This window comes from Dermacentor silvarum, chromosome 1, assembly GCF_013339745.2.
Source record: "Dermacentor silvarum isolate Dsil-2018 chromosome 1, BIME_Dsil_1.4, whole genome shotgun sequence".
NCBI classification, from domain to species: domain Eukaryota; kingdom Metazoa; phylum Arthropoda; class Arachnida; order Ixodida; family Ixodidae; genus Dermacentor; species Dermacentor silvarum.
In genome coordinates this window covers 437,260,124-437,278,387 of record NC_051154.1, presented here as the reverse complement: position 1 = coordinate 437,278,387, position 18,264 = coordinate 437,260,124, and positions in this window count along the sequence as shown.

Below are 18,264 nucleotides of genomic sequence, written 5' to 3'. Positions count from 1 at the left end.
ATTTTCGACAGTGTGGTGCTGGAGAACTGTTTAGCAGATTTGAATGTGTTGCATGTGTGTGTCCTATTCTAAGCCTGCATAGTGCAACCTTTTTATGTCTGTTGCGTTTCTCGGTAGCATATCTTCCTATTAATGGCTTTATTGTGTGCAGTTTGTTTTCAATTGCTCCATCCCATTATTCTTGCCATTGCCTACTGATTCTGTTTCTAATCTGTGGCCTGAGGTCCTCGTAGGGTATATTATCTATGTCAATAGAATTACGGAGAGCAGCTGACTGCGCAAGTCTGTCAGCTACCTCATTTCCAGCTATGTTGCAGTGCCCCGGTACCCAGCACAGTGTGATTTTAAGTTTAGATTTGTGAGCCGACATGAGACATTTTAGAAGGAAATGAGTTATTGGATTTTTATGCTTTTTACCGGATGACAACGCAGTCACTGCACTAAGGGAGTCTGTATATACGATGGAGGCTGGTTGTTTATTCTGTAGGATGTGCTTTACGGCTAGGAGGATGCCACAGCATTCTGCAGTAAATATGCTTGTATGTTCGTTCATTGTTTTCGATTCGGAGAATTGAGGGCCATGTGCGGCACATGCGACAGCTGAAGACTTAGAGGTGTCAGTGTAATACTCTGCACACCTGTATTTTGCCTGCAAGTACATAAAGTGCTGATTTATTTCGAGCGGATGCCCATGTTTGCCCACCTCAAGAAATGACATATCACAGTGAACAGCGTGTATTTCCCAGGGCGCAATGGCGTCTTTGTGGGACACCACCTGGAGGTTGGAGGCCGGTATCTGCAGGCTTTCAATGTGTTACGCGACTCTAACGGGATATGGTGGCGTTGCTGATGGTCGTCTCAAGAACAACTGGGTGTTGCTTGTGTCCCGCAAGAGTTCACCAGATGGATGCTCTGCATAAGAGAGCACCTTAGTGGCATACACTATGCTTGTGCACTGCCTTCGTCGTTCCAGTGACCATCTGTTCGCCTCAACATACAGGCTGGCTATTGGGCTAGTTCTGAAAGCACCAGTGGCCAGACGAAGCCCAAGGTGGTACACGGGGTCAAGCATCTTTAGCGCAGACTTTGATGCTGATTCGTACACTACCGAGCCATAGTCAATACGTGATAGGACAATGCTATTCAGAAGGTTCAGTAGACAGTCACGGTCTGTACCCCATGACTGATGGGAAAGGATCTTTAGTAAGTTCAATGCTTTCAAGCATTTCAATCGCAACTGCTTGATATGTGGAACAAAGGTGAGCTTTTTATCTACCACAACGCCTAGGAATTTGTGATCTTGTTTAACGGCTATGGTCTTCCCGTTCAGTGTGATGTTGGGGTCTGGCCTAATGCCACGCTGCTGAGAAAAAGGTAAACAGACGGTTTTGCCACAGTTGAATTTAAACCCATTTTCATCTGCCCAGATTGAGAGTTTATTTACCCCCAACTGAATTTGCCGTTCACAGATGGCCAAGTTGCAGGATTTGAAACTGATCTGGACATCGTCAACGTAAACAGAGTAAGAGATAGTTTTGGGCAACACACTGCTTAGAGAGTTCATTTTAACTATGAAAAGCGTGCAGCTGAGACCGACACCTTGGGGAACGCCATTCTCCTGTATGAACCGCTTCGATAGAGCATTTCCAAGACGAACCACGAAGGTGTGTTCGCAGAGGTAGCTTTCTATAGTATTGAGCATGTTTCCCGAGACTCCAAGAGAATGCAGATCACGGAGAATGCCATAACGCCAGGTCGTGTCATAAGCTTTTCCAGGTCAAAGAATACAGAAAGACAATGTTGTTTGTGGATAAAGGCATCCCTGACATAAGATTCAAATGCTACAAGCTGGTCAGTTGTCGACCGACCAGACCTGAATCCAGCTTGACGTTGGCCAAGAAGGCCGTTGTATTCAAGGAAATAAACGAGGCGGCGGTTTATCATTTTTTCAAACACCTTGCACAAGCAACTAGTCAAGGCAATGGGCCTGTAACTTGCTGCAAGCGTGGCTTCCTTTCCTTGTTTGAGGATTGGTATGATAACAGCCTCTTTCCAGGCTTTGAGTAGGCGCCCAAATGACCATATCTTATTAAACAGAAAGAGGATGCTTATAAGGGTGTGTTCATGTATGTGCTTGAGCATGCCATAAGTAATCCTGTCTGGGCCTGCTGCTGAGTTGCCACATGTTCCCAGAGCCGCCTTCAATTCCTCCATAGTGAAAGGGCTATTGTACCCTCCTGTGGATGGCCTTTTATCACGGATAGGTTTCCGCTCCTCCGCTAGCTTGTGTCGCATGAAGGAGTCTGTATAATGTGCTGAGCTGAAAATATATTCAAAATGTTGACCTATTGCATCTGTTTGGTGTTCCAGTGTATCACCAGCAGTGCTGACCAGAGGAACTGGGTGAGCACTGCGCCCTTGAAGTGCTCTAAGTCTGTTGTACACTTTATGTGTATCTGTGTAGGAGTTTACAGATGAGAGGAATGACTGCCAGCTTTCCCGTTTGGATGCACGTCGGATACGCCTGCCATTTGCTTTAGCACGCTTGAAGTCTATTAAATTGTTAACTGTAGGATACCTGCGGAATTTCGGCTTTGTTTTGGTTCTCACGGGCATTCTTGCACTCCGCATTCCACCATGGCCTACGTTTGTTTTGTGTCTTATTTGATGTCTGTGGGATTGACTTCTGTGCGGCTTCTATAATATGCAGAGTGATCATGGATTGTAATTCGTCTATCCCTAGGTCTACGATTGGAGAACTGGGCAGTTTTGAGAGTTCTCAGAACTTCTTCCAATCAGCAGCCTGTTCTTTAAATTTCCTATGATTATTTACAACCATATTTATGTTTCCTGTGTGTTTTAAGCAAACAGGAAAATGGTCGCTTCTGTACAGATTGTCGATAACAGCCCACTCAGTGGTTGCCAAGAGCACCGGAGAGCCAATAGCAAGGTCTATTGCTGTGTATGAGTTATGTGCTAAATTAAAATATGTTGGGTCTTTTTTATTAAATATACAGGAACCGGAGGACAATAGAAATTTTTCGATTAGTGCACCTCGGGAATCAACTCTTGAACATCCCCATAGTGGGTGGTGTGCATTGAAATCTCCAACCAACATGAATGGATCCGGGAGCTGGTCAATAAGTTTTTCAAATTCTTGGACGGATAGGTGATGGTCCGGAGGAATATATAGGGAGCATACAGTTATTATTCTACCAAAAGTTAGAGCCCGTATTGCCACTGCCTCTAAATCGGTAACTAGTGTGATACTCTGACAGGGAATTGTGTTCTGCACAACAATAGCGACGCCACCCGATGAGTGGGCAGTGCCTTGCCTGTCTTTCCGGTATACTGCATATTCTTTGAGAAAGTTTGTGCGTGTTGGGTTTAAGTGTGTTTCCTGTAGGCAAAGTATGTTTGGTTGGTATTGTGCAAGTATTTCATATATGTCATCCAGATTCCTGAGTAGCCCTCGGCAGTTCCAGTGTATAATGCTCTCAGCAGCCATTTTTGCGAGTGATAAGGGGACGGGTTATTCAAGTGTCACCGCCTTTGTTAGGCGGCTTGACTGGCGGATGTTTTTTCTGTTTGAGGCGGTCTAGAAAACTCCGCCTCTTTTTGGGGGACTCTCTCAGCGTCGGAGACACCGAGGATCCTGGGGTCACTTCCATTGCTTCCGGCGGAGACTCGGAAGCGGATGAGGGTTTGTCAAGAAGGGTAGACTCCCTCTCAGTTGTCTGTGTTGTTCCAGAGGAGTGTGAGAAGTTGACCTCTGGAACTTGGAAGGTTGGTGCAGCCGATGGATGCTTGCTGGGGGGCCGAGAAAGGCGCGCATCAGCAAAGCTGTACTGCGTGGCCACCGTAACTAGACGCCACCCGGCCCCCCGGCGCGCTGCGTCAACGTAGGATCTTGCGGAGAGAAGCGAGAGCTTCTTCCAGGCTTCAGGGAATGTTATGTTTTCGGTTACCTTGATGTGAATTATTTTTTTCTCATTTTGGAACATTTCACAGGTTCGCGAGTACGCAGCGTGCGGCCCATGGCAGTTGGGACATTCTGTTTGAGTGGCACTGCAACTTTCGGTTGGATGCTCGTGAGCACCACACTTTGCACAGGTGAGTTTTCCGCGACATGTGTTGGATCCGTGTCCGTACTTTTGGTACTTGAAGCATCTTCTCGGGTTTGGGCCATAGGGGCGGACTTTGCAGTGAATGAACTCTGCTTTCACAGCATCTGGTAGACGGGAACGATTAAACGCCAAGACGATATGGGGTGTCACTACATCTTCACCGTTTCGCCTTATGGTGATGCGGCGTAGGGCGATGACACCTTGATCTCTGAAACCATCGAGGAGGTCAGAGTCTGTTTCGCAGATCAGATCACGTTCTGATATGACGCCTTGAACTGTGTTTAGACTGCGATGGGGGTAACGGACACCTGTAAGTGGGCGAACTGCTTTTGCTTAAGGAGGATGTCGGAATGATCTTTCTTTGACACTTCAACAAAAGATCACCGGATGACAGTTTCTTTGCTTCATAGTTTTTGCCTATCAGCTTCTCAAGGGTTCTAGCGATAACAAAAACGGACATTGCAGCAACGGAGTCATTGTCTACAAGAGAGTGTATAATCAGGAAGCGTGTGAAGTGATCACATTGAGTTCGAGTTTTGTCTAACATGTCTTCGGTGCGGCCCCTTTTCAGGGACCGATCGGGTTTTTTGGAAGAAAAAGTACTCATGCGATATGGGTATGCCGACGGTTCCTAGAATGTCACCTGTGTTTCACCGTCTTATTCACAGGAAGGTCCCGGGGCTCGCCGCCTGGTACACAGACGAAGAGCCCATCGGCCGGACCTTGACCATAGCCCCGACTGCCACCGTTCATGGTTTCTACCCTTCACCTAAAAACCTTTCGCCACGGTGCGGATGACAGCTTCGGTATGGGGGCTAAGGGTCCGTGGTGGCGCCAAGCACCATCACCTTGATACTCAAGGTGCCCTTGCGGGGATCATGTCACATGGGTTTGATTCTTTTGAGCAACTAATGTGATCAGGATATCTTAAACTCGAATATTCTTCACTCTGTTTACAACAAAGGTCTTCATTTTTTCTTGGCTTGAATTATTCCACTGAAAAACTGGTGATAAATCCAACAGAAACCATGTGTCATAGACACCTGCAAGTTCCTTCCAGTGGCATCAGTTGGGCTACTCTCGCAGTTCCAAGAAGTTCCAGTTGCATAAGTGTCAGCATTTTCACATCTGCTAGTTAGTTTGACCTTGTACATATAACATTGCCGCAAGGCAGTTTGTATAACGATTTTTTTTGTCCTGTGCAGTGCTCTCAAAGTTGTGCATGGTATATATATATATATATATATATATATATATGCAAAGCACGCAAATATTTTCATGTTATTAGAAGAAAGTAGGGCGTGCACACACAGATAAAAGAAGATGGAGACAGACAACTCAAGTTTTGCAGGGCAGTGCGTTGGGCGAGTTGGTGCAAAGCTAAACACATGAATTGTGGTGCAAGGTTGAAAAAAAAAGTAAAGCCAAAAAGGAGACAGGATAGGGCGCCAAACTTTCAACTAGTTTTATTTCCAACACATCACCGAAATATATCTATTTCCAAAAAAATATGCGCACAAAGACATGGCGCAGCACGTGTCACAAGCTACCTCACTGCGCTATCTGAAAACGAACATTCACTTTTGTAGAAGTCAACAAAGGGCACACTGATACAACCATCACCCTTCCTCCTTATGTGATACGCCTCGAGCAATTCACGTGCTAACACTACTCTGCTTCTTCCTACCACACGTGTCGTCGAACCGTGAAGCACAGCCATGCGAGGCACAATGGAACGGCAGGTGTGAACCCACACCATTCTTAATCGATAAAACATGCTCTTTTAGGTGGTCACTAACACAGCGGCCTGTTTGGCCTATATAATACTTGCCACAGCTCAACGGAATTTCATATACGACGCCCACCATGCAACGCAGTACGGGCGGTTTTCTCGGCCCCTCATAAGTTGACTAAGCTTTGCGCCCGCATTTCTTCCCAAAAGCCCAAGCTTCCGTGCGGAAAGAAGCATGCCAGTAAGCCAGAGTAAGTAAGCTTCTTTAGTATTGCTTAAACTGGGCATTAGATGAGCTGTGGATAGGTGTAAACATCTGTGTTGCAATCTCGTATTTTCCTTGTATTCCTTTGGGTGGTTGGTTGGTTATTCACTTTCTTACTTTCTGCAATTACTCTGGGCTTCAGACCTCTGTCTTCAGTACTTCAAGTTATACTTTCATGTGGCAGGTATTCTCCATAGCTATAGCTGTTCACAACAAGGTGCTACCTATACTTGGCATGTGGCAACTGAAGATCTGACGCGTATGCTCATAAATATTTTTCTGCAATGTCCGAGTATACCTTTACTGTTTGCTAAAGTAAAGTTTAAGTGAAGTAAATGAGTAATTGGCAGACTGGAATTTGTTTTCAGTCTGTGAAGCCACTGATGGTGAGTTTTCCTACACACTTGTGAGAGAGGGGGGGGGGATGGTGACTGAAACTCTATAAACCGTTTCCCGTGGTTGAAATTGCCAATGTTAAGTCGCTGCTTGTTGCATAGAGACTCCACATAGAGATCCTAAGGATGCGACTCTTAAAAACTGCAGTCAAATTCAACAATTCGTAGCTTGGCTGTCTTGACTGTAGGTCCGACACATTAGTGGAAGCAACCATGTTCTAAATTTCTATATGGCAATACTTCTGAGTTTGTTAGACAAAAGGACTCTAGGTAGCTCTTTATTGATTACTTTTCTGCTTTGAAATTGTCATTGCCTGTCTGTTCTATGACATTGTTAATAAAGCTGTTGCGAAGCGGGCTCTTTCCTTTCAAAGGGGCAGAATTAATGTCTTGCACTTCACGAACAGCTTCACACAAGAGCAACATATTGTTGATGTCATTCATGACTTTCAAGCAGCTCGGGCTTGTCCCTGCTTTCTCCTGCATGGATTCATTTGATGAAGGCCTTGAATGCAGAATTATTGTGGTACATGATTGAAAGTGTGTCAGTTCTTCAGGTAGAGAAGCCGGTAGGTATGGCACATCCATTCCCCAAACCGGGATATGCTGGCATTCATCAGTTTTGTCCAGCATTGCCTACAGATTTTGGGGAAAATAATATGCGAGATTTCTCACTGATTTTGTTTGTATTCATAGTGCTGGGGATTTCAGTATATAACTGGTGTTGGTCTGAAGTACCGATTGACACAAATTGTGTGATTGCATTATGTGCGCTGTGGCAAATAACTAAACTGTTAATTAGTGCTTGATTAAGCACTACAAGCAAGTACTGTGCCTTGAAGTTATGATCTGCACTGAAAATTACATAGTCTGCATAACATCTACAATACCTTATGTATTATTATATTGGGAAAAACGTACTTAATCTGTTTTATGTGTAAAATGCGCATCATTTTACTTTTACTTTTTTATCATACTTCTGAGCACGAAGCGGCGGCCGCATCGCCATGGACACTAGTGAGCAAAATACGGTAATGGCGGCAACGCAACGTCGGACTGAAGTGTAAAGTGAGGTTTCTTTTCAGTGTTTTTATGCATTCTCTAAACTTGTGAACGTGTTTTAACACGTGTGCAAGTGCAGCGGCTTATTCCGCTACTGGTTTTTGTATGAATATTGCTTTGACAGGCAATGCTTGTCCACTGCGTCTGGTTTATTATTCTATGACTGGGTCAGGTAAGACATGCTCCGAGCAATCTGCAAAATTTGTGTTCTAAGCTTGTTGAATGAAGCGAGAATGCTTCGCGAAATCTGCGGATACGATAAAGTGTGGTCAAGAAAACGACTGCTTGTCGATGTATGCATTCGAGGCAATTGAAGAGGCTGATGGGCGACTGCTTTCCCGTGGACATCTGACGAGTGCTACGCTTCTGCTGCTGTTAAAAATACGACTATGCACTGTCCATGAATTTCCTCATGCGATATGAGCACCTGAGAATACGTGTCGTCAACTGACGCTTAGCCCTCCTACCGTTTTGCCTGTTGAATGGACTTCACGGAGTTTCCACACTCACGTAAGCACTTGTATCAATGGTGGGCCTACTTCGTTTGTAAACTTATGTACATAAGCTAAATGGCTGTATTCTGTTGCTACTTATGATACTGGCAGGTGCATGGAAAACTAAAAAGTCGATGATATTGCGGTCACGGATGTAATCGACATTGGGAGGCCGTAGATCTGCAGCGAATAAATTGCCAAACGTACGCGAAGAGACTTGCTTTTCAGTTTCGGTATTTCACTTTATTCCCTGGAGTACTTTCTTGGCCTTATCCAAGTCCTACCATTCGAATGTCGAGATTTTATAGAATACGTCGTTCTTCCACCAGGCCAGACTCAAGGCTGCGGTGTGCTTACAATCTCGCAGCTTTGCCCTACTGCTATCCACTTGAAACCAACACACACAATTGTCACCACACTTTTCACTAAAATTATCACCACAACCAGCTTCCGTATGTAGAATAATATTCTTTGTAATGCTGACTCGTTAAGTGTATTCAGTTGTTCATGCACTTGCACAGTAGAACCTGGCAAGTACACATTACACTAAAGCTACGTCTGCATCACATTAGCTTCTCGGGCTCCATTCTATTTGAGAGCATTCTGAAAGGCTCCAGTGCTCTATGAGAATCACTGGATAGGAAGCTTTGATGTAGATGCTTGCGCTTATGCTAAATGTGTTGTGTCATGTAATGTTGCATCGTAGATACTATTTTGTTAAGTATACGCTATGCTAATGCCAAGAATGTGTTCAAGCAATACACGATAATGAATTAAGCTTTCTTTATTTATTGATTGAAATTAAAGTCACTGCTTCACATTTGAGCATATCCATACTCGCAACTGCTTCCAACTCACTAAATACCGAGAGGTTGTTGGTGTCACAGTGCAAATAGAATTGTAAGCATGAGTGTATGTACTAAGTATGAAATGTACCGTTTGAATTTTAACATGTCGAAAACTCTTTGCATAGACACAATCGAGTCCACCTTCCAACCAAGATTTGGTAAATATCTTTTAGGGTCCCACTGACCTACAAGAATAAACTCCCATATGTTGACGTCACAGCTGTTCTTTGTGCTTGCCTTCTCTGTGCCACAGTTGTGCAAGAGATTACTTATGTCTACTTAGCACCAAACCTGGAGAAGGAAGCTAGGTCCACTTACTACACCTGTACAGCTGTAATGCTATAGCATTATCATGGTCCGACGGTGTTATGAATCACATTTGAACTCCTGCAAGGGTACAGCATGCTCTGGTATAGGTTGACATGTTCATAAGTACACTCACTCATTTCACACTTGTGAGAGTGAGTGATGACAGGCGTGAGTATATGTAAGTGCCAACAAGTGGGAGTGGAAGTATAATGGTTAGCTAGCTAGTAGACGTTTGTGAGTGAGCACCCGTGAGTATATGGGCAAGGGTGAGTGCTAGTTGACTTAAAAATGCAAGTGAAGGTGAATAAATTTTCGCATTCACACACGTGAATGGGTGCCTGCCAGGAAGTGCTAGTGGAAGAAAGTACGAATGCAAGTGAGTAGGAACGAGAACGCTGATGAGTGTGCTTGTGTATTCTGAAAAATTTCGTGTGTCCACTTATTCTGCTGACCTCCGTGCTCTAATGTTAATATCGGCCCACAAAGTCACCATCTTTGACTACGGAGTCTCCTTTACTATTACATCGTTTCTGGGTCGGCTTGCTTCACTTGGGAGACAGGTGACAGCGCTCCAAATCCCAGAGGAGTAGGCACAGTTTATCTCCTGTATACAAGCACAACTCGTCCACACGCTTTGCACACCTGCTACCATAGAGGAGCCGAGCTTTTCTACAGTAAAAAGGGCTAATTTATCTTGCAATCTAGGCATGTCCATGCCTCTGGTTCTATTTTTTTTCATCGCAGATGGTTCTACAATAAATCGAAATTATTGCAGAAGTATTTTTAAAGTTGAGAATGAATAATTGTTGTTTTCATTGTCAGGTGCCACATGTGACTGGAACTTGCCGTGAAGAAAGTGGGCCATTATTGAAGTTTCTTACTCTGAAACTTAGTTCGAAAGTGGCAGCGATATTGCTGATCTGAATTTTATCTTCGAATCCTCCTATAAAGAAGATATTTCAGACAATAGATGCAAGTTGATGTAAACAATCTGCTATGTTTGCCTCTACAAGGCCATTTTCAGCGCAATTATTTTGTCCAAAAGGGCAGGTATGCAAATCACTCGCATTTGAATTTCCTCATGGATGTTGTGAAAGCATTGATTTCTGGTAACTTTGACAAGAGAGGCCTGCCAAAAGGGGAAGATATTCTGACAATCTAGTTGCATGCTTCATCGCCAGTCTCTTCCCTCGGACACTTTAGTGCCAGACGCCTACAAAGCACTTCTTCGTGTGCTCGTGCTCATAAAGGTCGGACAATGAGAGCAATAGAAAAAACTCCCCAAAATTAGTGCAAAGACTTTGGAATGGCACTTGGTGTAATACTTTGTTAAAAATTGCTTATGTCACTCCCAGGCAGCACATCACATGGGGCCAACTAGGGCCGATGATGGTTTTCAGCCGGCACTGGCTGGGCCGCGAAGGCCCGCCGTTGCCTCCGTAATGCCAGTGCTGGCAAAGCCACTGTAACAGACATCCAGCGATGGCCCTGCTTTGCCGGTGAAAGCCCTTTAAAGGCTAGGCCGGGCGTCGCAACTGGCTATCCCGGGCCTGCTTTGCCGTAAGAATGCCGTCATTGGCTGTACATCTTTAAACATTGGTTAAGAACGTCCGTTCAAAGCTATAGGCATAGCCACATTGTTTAGCAGTTCTGATAGACCCGTAAATATTGGCCTGTCAAACAGAACGGCATTTCAATATTACTTTTCACGCAGCATTCGCTGGCCATTCCCGATTATATATGTTTACACCATGCAATTTTTATTTGAATTTTTCACCACGCACGCCAACTGCAACGAGATCACTCTGTTATTTTTTTTCTTACTAAGTTATTATGTAAGTTCTGCATATTTTTTTCGTTTTATTACAAAGGCTGTTAACTTTCGCGTAATTGTATTTATTGTGTTGAATCATACGATCGGACATTGTTAACAAGTGGCACAAGGGCACTCCATTATAATGCGTCAATGCGCGCATGCCGTGTGCATTCTCGATAGGCGCAATAACAAATTCAAGGGGGTATATAATTAAAAAGTATGTGCGCTTAGATGTGCGTCGTTTAAGTAGTGTTGCAGGTAGTGAATTGCAAAATACTGCATAACTTTATGGTGCAATCATCTGTACCGCTTGCCAGTAATGCCGTCGCTAGCTCATTTTATGTAGCGGCTGTAAATTTTATTGCCAGTAAAATACAAGGCATTTTAGATGACTGCTCGCTATATTATTTTTCTGCATAGAGAGCCTATCGAACTGTGCACTGGTGTCTCCTGTGGCCAGCTTCATTGTAATCTTAGGTGCCTTTCCCGGAAAACTCTGTCGTGCGTGTTTTTTTTTTGTTTTTTTTTTTTGATGCCAGGTGATTTTTTTCAGACCAACTGGCACAGTAGGCGTAAATTCCTTCCCGCAGAAAGAACCGGGGAAAAAAAGAAATTGCGCCATGTTGAAAAAGAGGTTTCTGCTGGGCTATTGGTGCATATTTCTAAAACAAAAAACAGCCAATAGAAGAGTCAAGAATGTGAGACAAGCCCAACGCTAACTTACAATGAAATGCTTATTTTGCACGACGCCAAATATATCTACACTGAAAAGAAAGGGGAAGGCGGAGAACAGAGACAACGCCACAAGAGATATACGGGGGTGGGAGGGGGGGAGTGAAGAGAAAAGGTTTGGTCAGACGACCAAGACGACTACACAAGGCGCTCTCGTTGGAAGGGAACAAAAAATAAAGAAAAATAAAAAAATAACAGGAATGTTTGTGGCCCGCCACGCCATTCCGAACCTTGACGGATGGCTGAAAGAGTTGAAGTTACCGACCTAGGACTGAGAACGAAGAACGAGGCTAAGATTAAGGAGAATACAGGAATATAGAATGGAAAAAAAGAACGCTACTGGATAAAAATGTAAGCTACTGAATAAAATTAATTTCTGATTAAAAAGTGGAGCTAGCATAAAGAAAAAAAACTACTAAAATATATATACATTTTTCAAGTAGGTGAACTCTTTTTGTGAGAGCAACACAGATTTGAATAAATATTTTGCTGACGTTTGCATCTTATATGAGCTAATAAATAAATCTATCGTTGTTTTGACTTTGCAAGGAGGCATACATAAGCTTCCTTATTCCTTATTAAATTCAGGCTCCCACTTGCACCCTCAACGACACACCTCTGGTAACTTCTTCCTCTTGTAGATAAATATCTCGGTATACACATCACACACAACATTTTTGGAATATGTATATTGAGTTTTCAATTTACCAATGCCAACCACATGTTTGGTTTCTTGCTCCAAAATTTTCTTCATGGGAAGCTTTTATTTTATAAATCTATGGTGGGGTCTCAGATCTTTGAGTACACCAGTTCTGTCTCGCAACTCTCGAAAGTGTCCAAAACCTTGCCGTCCTTGTTTTGTTACATACAATTACTCACGTGTAGCCAGTGCGGCTTCTACAAAATCATCGCTTGGTTTACCTTGTCGCCGTATGCGATCTCGCTTGTGTTTGTTTATTACGATTTATTTTATTACTCCGGCTGCTTAAAGGACATATTTTTCAACCTCCCACCTACGTTTCTTCTCGCAGCGGCCACGTTTGAAGTTTCCTGTTTATGAAAAAAAAAGACTACCCGCTTTTTTTATGTAAAGCCTTCGGGCTTTGGCACTATACTAACACAATTAAGTAAATTAATATGGCGAACTTGAACTCGCTTTTTGGGCTTCACTTATATGTTATGCGCCGCGTAATGTATTGTCGCGATGTTTCTTAGATACGGCTGCCGCTCCTATGTGTCTATCATTTTTTTTTTCGAAGGGGAGGTTGTATTATTTAACTAGAAGCAAGAAATCCATGGGGGCATGTGAGCAAGTGATGCTGTGCGCCGGACTACCCCTTTGCGCACACGTTGTCTTGCTCTACCGTTCTCCTGGGATAAGCAGTGCCAAAAAATAACAATGACCACATTCATTGATCACTTTGAGTTGTTTTACAGGTCCATTTGTCATGTTTTACATTTCAGCTATAATATATAATAAAATCAGCACAAGTGCTACTGCTCCTTCAGCCGCAGCAGCTTTTGTAAAAATAAAAATAAATAAATAGATAAAAGAATAAAAAAACGTGCGCGTGTCGTTCTTCACTACTATCAGGCGAAGTGACGTCAAAGCCCCAAGAATGCGTTTCATTCTCACCACGTTTTCCCTGCGTTCCCTCGCTTTGCAGTGTCGAAGGTATGCACGGTCTATAATGCGCACAACCGAGCCTGCGTTGCTAATCAGAACCGGATGGGCGCACAAAGAAGCGTGAATAATTGTCAAATATGTTGCTCCCTGCGCGGACCTCGCCCGCTTCCAAAGAAACGTGGTGACTCTCGGAGGACGAGGGACCCGTACACATTCTGCTTCTGCCTGTGAGCTGTCGTAGCCCATATTTCTTTCACCATGTTTTGCTTGCGAAGCATGCATCAACTTGTCCAGCAACGTGTTCAGTACCAGCGGCTTGAGCTTCGCCACTACAAGCTTGGTTCCACATTGCTATTGGGTGAAACATTATCAACTAGCCAAACGTTGGAAAACTGTATTTACTGCGAAATAAACTCAATTATCGCAAGGTAAGTACAATTGTCTTATTTTTATTCTCAAGTATAGTGTTTCAACTAAGTGCATTGCCTAATACGTGTGTTTTCTTTTTTTTTTACAGAGATAATGTACGGCCACTTTTTACTATGTACGTAGACGGTGCTGCACCGCTTCAGCGTCAGATGAAACGCACTGTCTGTTTGAAAACACGCAGCACGGCACATTTCGGCTAGTACACTCGAGAAGACCAAAGTTGGATTGTCGTAATTCCTTACTCAGGAAGTACATTCTGCGAGCTGACTGGTGTTCAGAACTTCCTGCAAGAGTATAATCTGTTGTATTGCAGCTTGCTTAGGTGTTTATCATGAAACAAAGCACCCTTTCTTTGCTACCTCTTTTCTAAAAGCTTACGCATTGCCAAAGGCTAAGCACAGCAACCCACAAGCACTTACGAGAAGTCTTGTGATGAAGCCATAATTCATCATAATTGGCTAGTTAGAACAAAAATCGCATATTTTGATGCAGCGGCATTTCCTACCTAATTTTTTCGTATTTCTGCTTCTTTTTTTCAGCTTCAACAACTTGTTTGCATGGAGAAATCATATCTGTGGGAGATTGCCTTCAATATATTGAACGCCATCATGGACCATGCAGCTGAACTGCCGTACAGCATGCATGGAAATAAAAGCAAGAGACTGTTTAACACGCGGCTATGCAGAGTGGGAACAGGTGATACGCATTTAATTTCTCAGTTTTGTACCTTTTGCTTATATTATGCACTGCTGACAGCGTTGTGATAATAAAAGTATATGTATTGTATGCAGATGGTGCCTGAGAGACGCAGACGTCGACATCAACCAAGCGCAAGACTTCATAAGAATGTGGCTGCCGGCTCCGTCGACTATTGCAGAAGGCGGCGTTACGCCGAAGCGGCTCAACCCCCCGTAGCGTCATAAACAAAGCTTTCGTAGGTGGCCCACAGGATTGGGGATACGAGCGACAATCTGTATCAACCTATTTTAAGACCAATAAAGAAATTGTGTATATTATTTGGTGATTTTATAGTAGTTCATGACATGTTGCATCGAGCTATGCAATATTTGCGTAATTTAAAATCGTAGGAAATAACGGCATCGCCCACATACATCACAATCTGCCAATATGGCCATACCAGTGGGTAATGCGGGAGAATAAATTGACTAAAAGCGGCGGAGCCGTCTATTGACCAATACCGGCGCTGCCAGTAGACAAGGTGGGACACAATGGCAATGAACGGCAGAGCCGGCTATCTGCCTGTATTGGCGCTGCCACGCGATGGCCAAAATAGGCCCTTTAGTGGCATGGCCGCGCTGGGCCATTCTTGACGCGGGTAGCGCTGCCGGTTTCGGGCCTATATTTGTGCCGGTGTTTACCGTGATACTGCCGTGCTGGGGCCAGCCTGGTTGTGCTGCCTGGGCTGACCTTGGCCAAAATAAAAATGATGTTTTGGGATCCATATGGATCCCTTGTTAGCATATATTTCTGGCGGCGTCTCAAGCAGCACAAAAATGTCGCCAAAGGCCACACACAGTTACAAATGCCCTCACAGAGCATGCCGAGACGACGAGTCAGAAGATAAACTAGTACAACGCCCGCATCGTGGCCACAGAGAAGAAATGGACAATGAGGCTCCATCTCGAATCACTAATAATTCAAACAAGTAAAACAATCTAACATTTTAAACCACGTGTCCTTCCGAACTTTGCATCATGCACTCAGTGCTACTTAAGAACCATCAAGAACCTTCTTAGCAGACATTCCTTTATGAACAAGCGATTCCTGTGGATACCGAAACGCTATTTTATTTTTGTTTCGGCCGTGGTCAATGACTTCGTCATTACCACTTGAAAAAAAACTAAATTCTGGCAGAGCAGCGAGACCAAATTTCTCCTGCACTACATATTTTTTGTGTATGCTCTCCAATAAGCATACCATTTTGAACATGTTTGTGGCATTTATTCAGTATAGCAATTCCGTCAATCGGTTTCTAAAATTAGGCACATTGCTAAAAATTGAGCCCAAGCTCTCGGGTCAGAATCGTTGACTTGCAGTAATCTGTGTCTGCTGCCCGCTCAAATAATAGGAGTGGCGGATAGCAGTGTGGGCATTTCTGGTGAAAAAAAAACTGCATAAGCTAACCAGTGTGATTAAGGCATCTTGTAAAAAATTAACAATGCCTGATGCAAAAGATTTCAACATTCCTCGTTAATATGGCAATTTGAGTACTTGGCGTTAGTTCATGCTTGAACAGGTATAAAGCGCTTGTGTAGCGTTCGTTTTTTTTTTGCACTTTTCACCCACTGCAACAGCCACACTCCTCCTTGACGGCAGTCTTTGAGATCTTGAGTGACCAGAAAAAGGTTGCCCCCATAAGTGGTTGTATGTGAACACATTCTTCAGCTTGCATTCGGTGTTTCTGAACAGCTTTCAAAAATTTTTAAGTACAACTTATGCCCTGAAACAAATATTTAAAAAATCATTGCATAACAAGTTATATTAACTAAGTGCTGTGCAAAAAGCTATTCTGAGAAGCCTGTTTCCAAAAATGTATGCAATGCCTTTTTTGATTGTTGCATGAAATGTCCTGTACAGGTGCAAGGCACATTAAATTTTTTGCAGATCCCGAAATTCACTTGCTTGCCAACACAAAGTTAACTGCACTGCCGTCATAACTCATAAATGTTCTCCACCTTGTCAATTGCATTTGGTGGCTGAAGTGCACTTTGTCTACTTCAGTGCACTGAAAACAATGATTTGATTCCTTAGAAGTTTCAAACTTGCATTCTGAATTAATGAGCTTGAATTGTCCAAACTTTTTCTGTGCTGTAATACAGCCCTGCATGTTTTTTATATCAAGAATGTGTTCATATGCACGTCTAGAAGAAAAAAAAATGACAGTTTGCAGTGGTCAAATGCTTTTATTCTGAACACTGACATTGCACGAAACATAGTACACATGAAGTCGAGCTGCAAGAAAGTTGCTTGCTAATTTCAAAACATGTGTTACTACAGTAGGGATGGTAATATCGATGAACGGATTAATCGACTAATTTAATTTAATCGGTTTAATCAATTAAAGCAGTTTGATTAATCGTTTTCCAGACAGTGAGTAAAGTGGTGTGAAAATTTTGAAATCGTACTATAGAATTCGGAGTATACGAGCAACGACAGCGCAGCTGCGAAGACCGAGAGCGACTGTCGACTGTATTCCCGAGTCCTGTCGAGCTGGGCAAGCACTTCCCCGCTTTACGCCCACGTCACACAGGCTGCCTGGGGCTGGAGAGAGGCCGCCCCCTGAAGGAAAAAATAAACTAGGAGTGAGTATTACGTGAGGCAGCAAGTCTTGGAAAACGAACTCACCGTCAAGCCATTTCCTTCGCTTTTTACCTCGCAGTATAGGGTCAGCATCTGACCCTGAGAGAGAATGTATTGGCCGTTAATGTTTGGTTCGCAGTAGTTTCAAATCGGTGCGCACCCGTTCAGCTGCGCTGCTGCCCTGCACCCGGCAGCATTAAACCTACCGCGCGCTCCGATGTGGCGATCATGTGTTGCGCCGTTACTTCTTGATGTCAGTCGTGCTGCGATGCTCTCTTATAATTTTTCCTTCCTCCACGCCCACCCTCCTCAGTAAGTGCCATTTTTAACATACAGGGTGTTAAGTTTTACAGAATTTTTAGAAATCGCCTGTGGCAGGTAGCATAATTCTTATCATTGAGCTGGGTTATTCGATGAGGCGGACATTAGCACGAGAAATCGAAACACATATTCAACTAATTAACAAAAATCACTAATTAACTTTAGTTAGTTACTTTACGACACATGTAGCAATTTACAAATTGTAGCCGGTGAGCTTGTCAGGCGTATTCACTTGGAATGAATTTCTAGGATGACACCAGTTTGGAGATATATGCGCCATAATACTCACCCTAAAAATTCACTGTTGTTCCACTTACTTTTTTACCAAAATGCATTGAAGCCCAAAAGTAACTGGAACACCCATGTATTTCGTCCCACACTTTGAGAAATAATATCCCGAAACTGGTGTCATCCTGGAAATTCATTTCATGTAGATGCATCTTGCAAACTCACCGGGTACAATTCGTAAATTGCAATATGTCTCGTAAAGTAATTAACAAAAAAGTTGATTAGCAATTTTTGTTAATTGGTTGGATATGTCTCTCGATTTCATGTCCACCTCTTCGAATAACCCAGAATAACAGGCGATTTTTAAAAAAATTTTTGTAAAACTTAAATATTGTCTCGTAGTAGTGACGGTGAAGAAAACTGTCGCAAAACTGTGAATGACTAAACGGATTTTTTATTGGGCGAACCTGTGCCCACAAAAGCAAGTTGCACTCGAAGCGCGGCGAACACAGTCCGCGATCGTCGAAATCTGATCAGCGACGAAACCCGTCGGCCTTT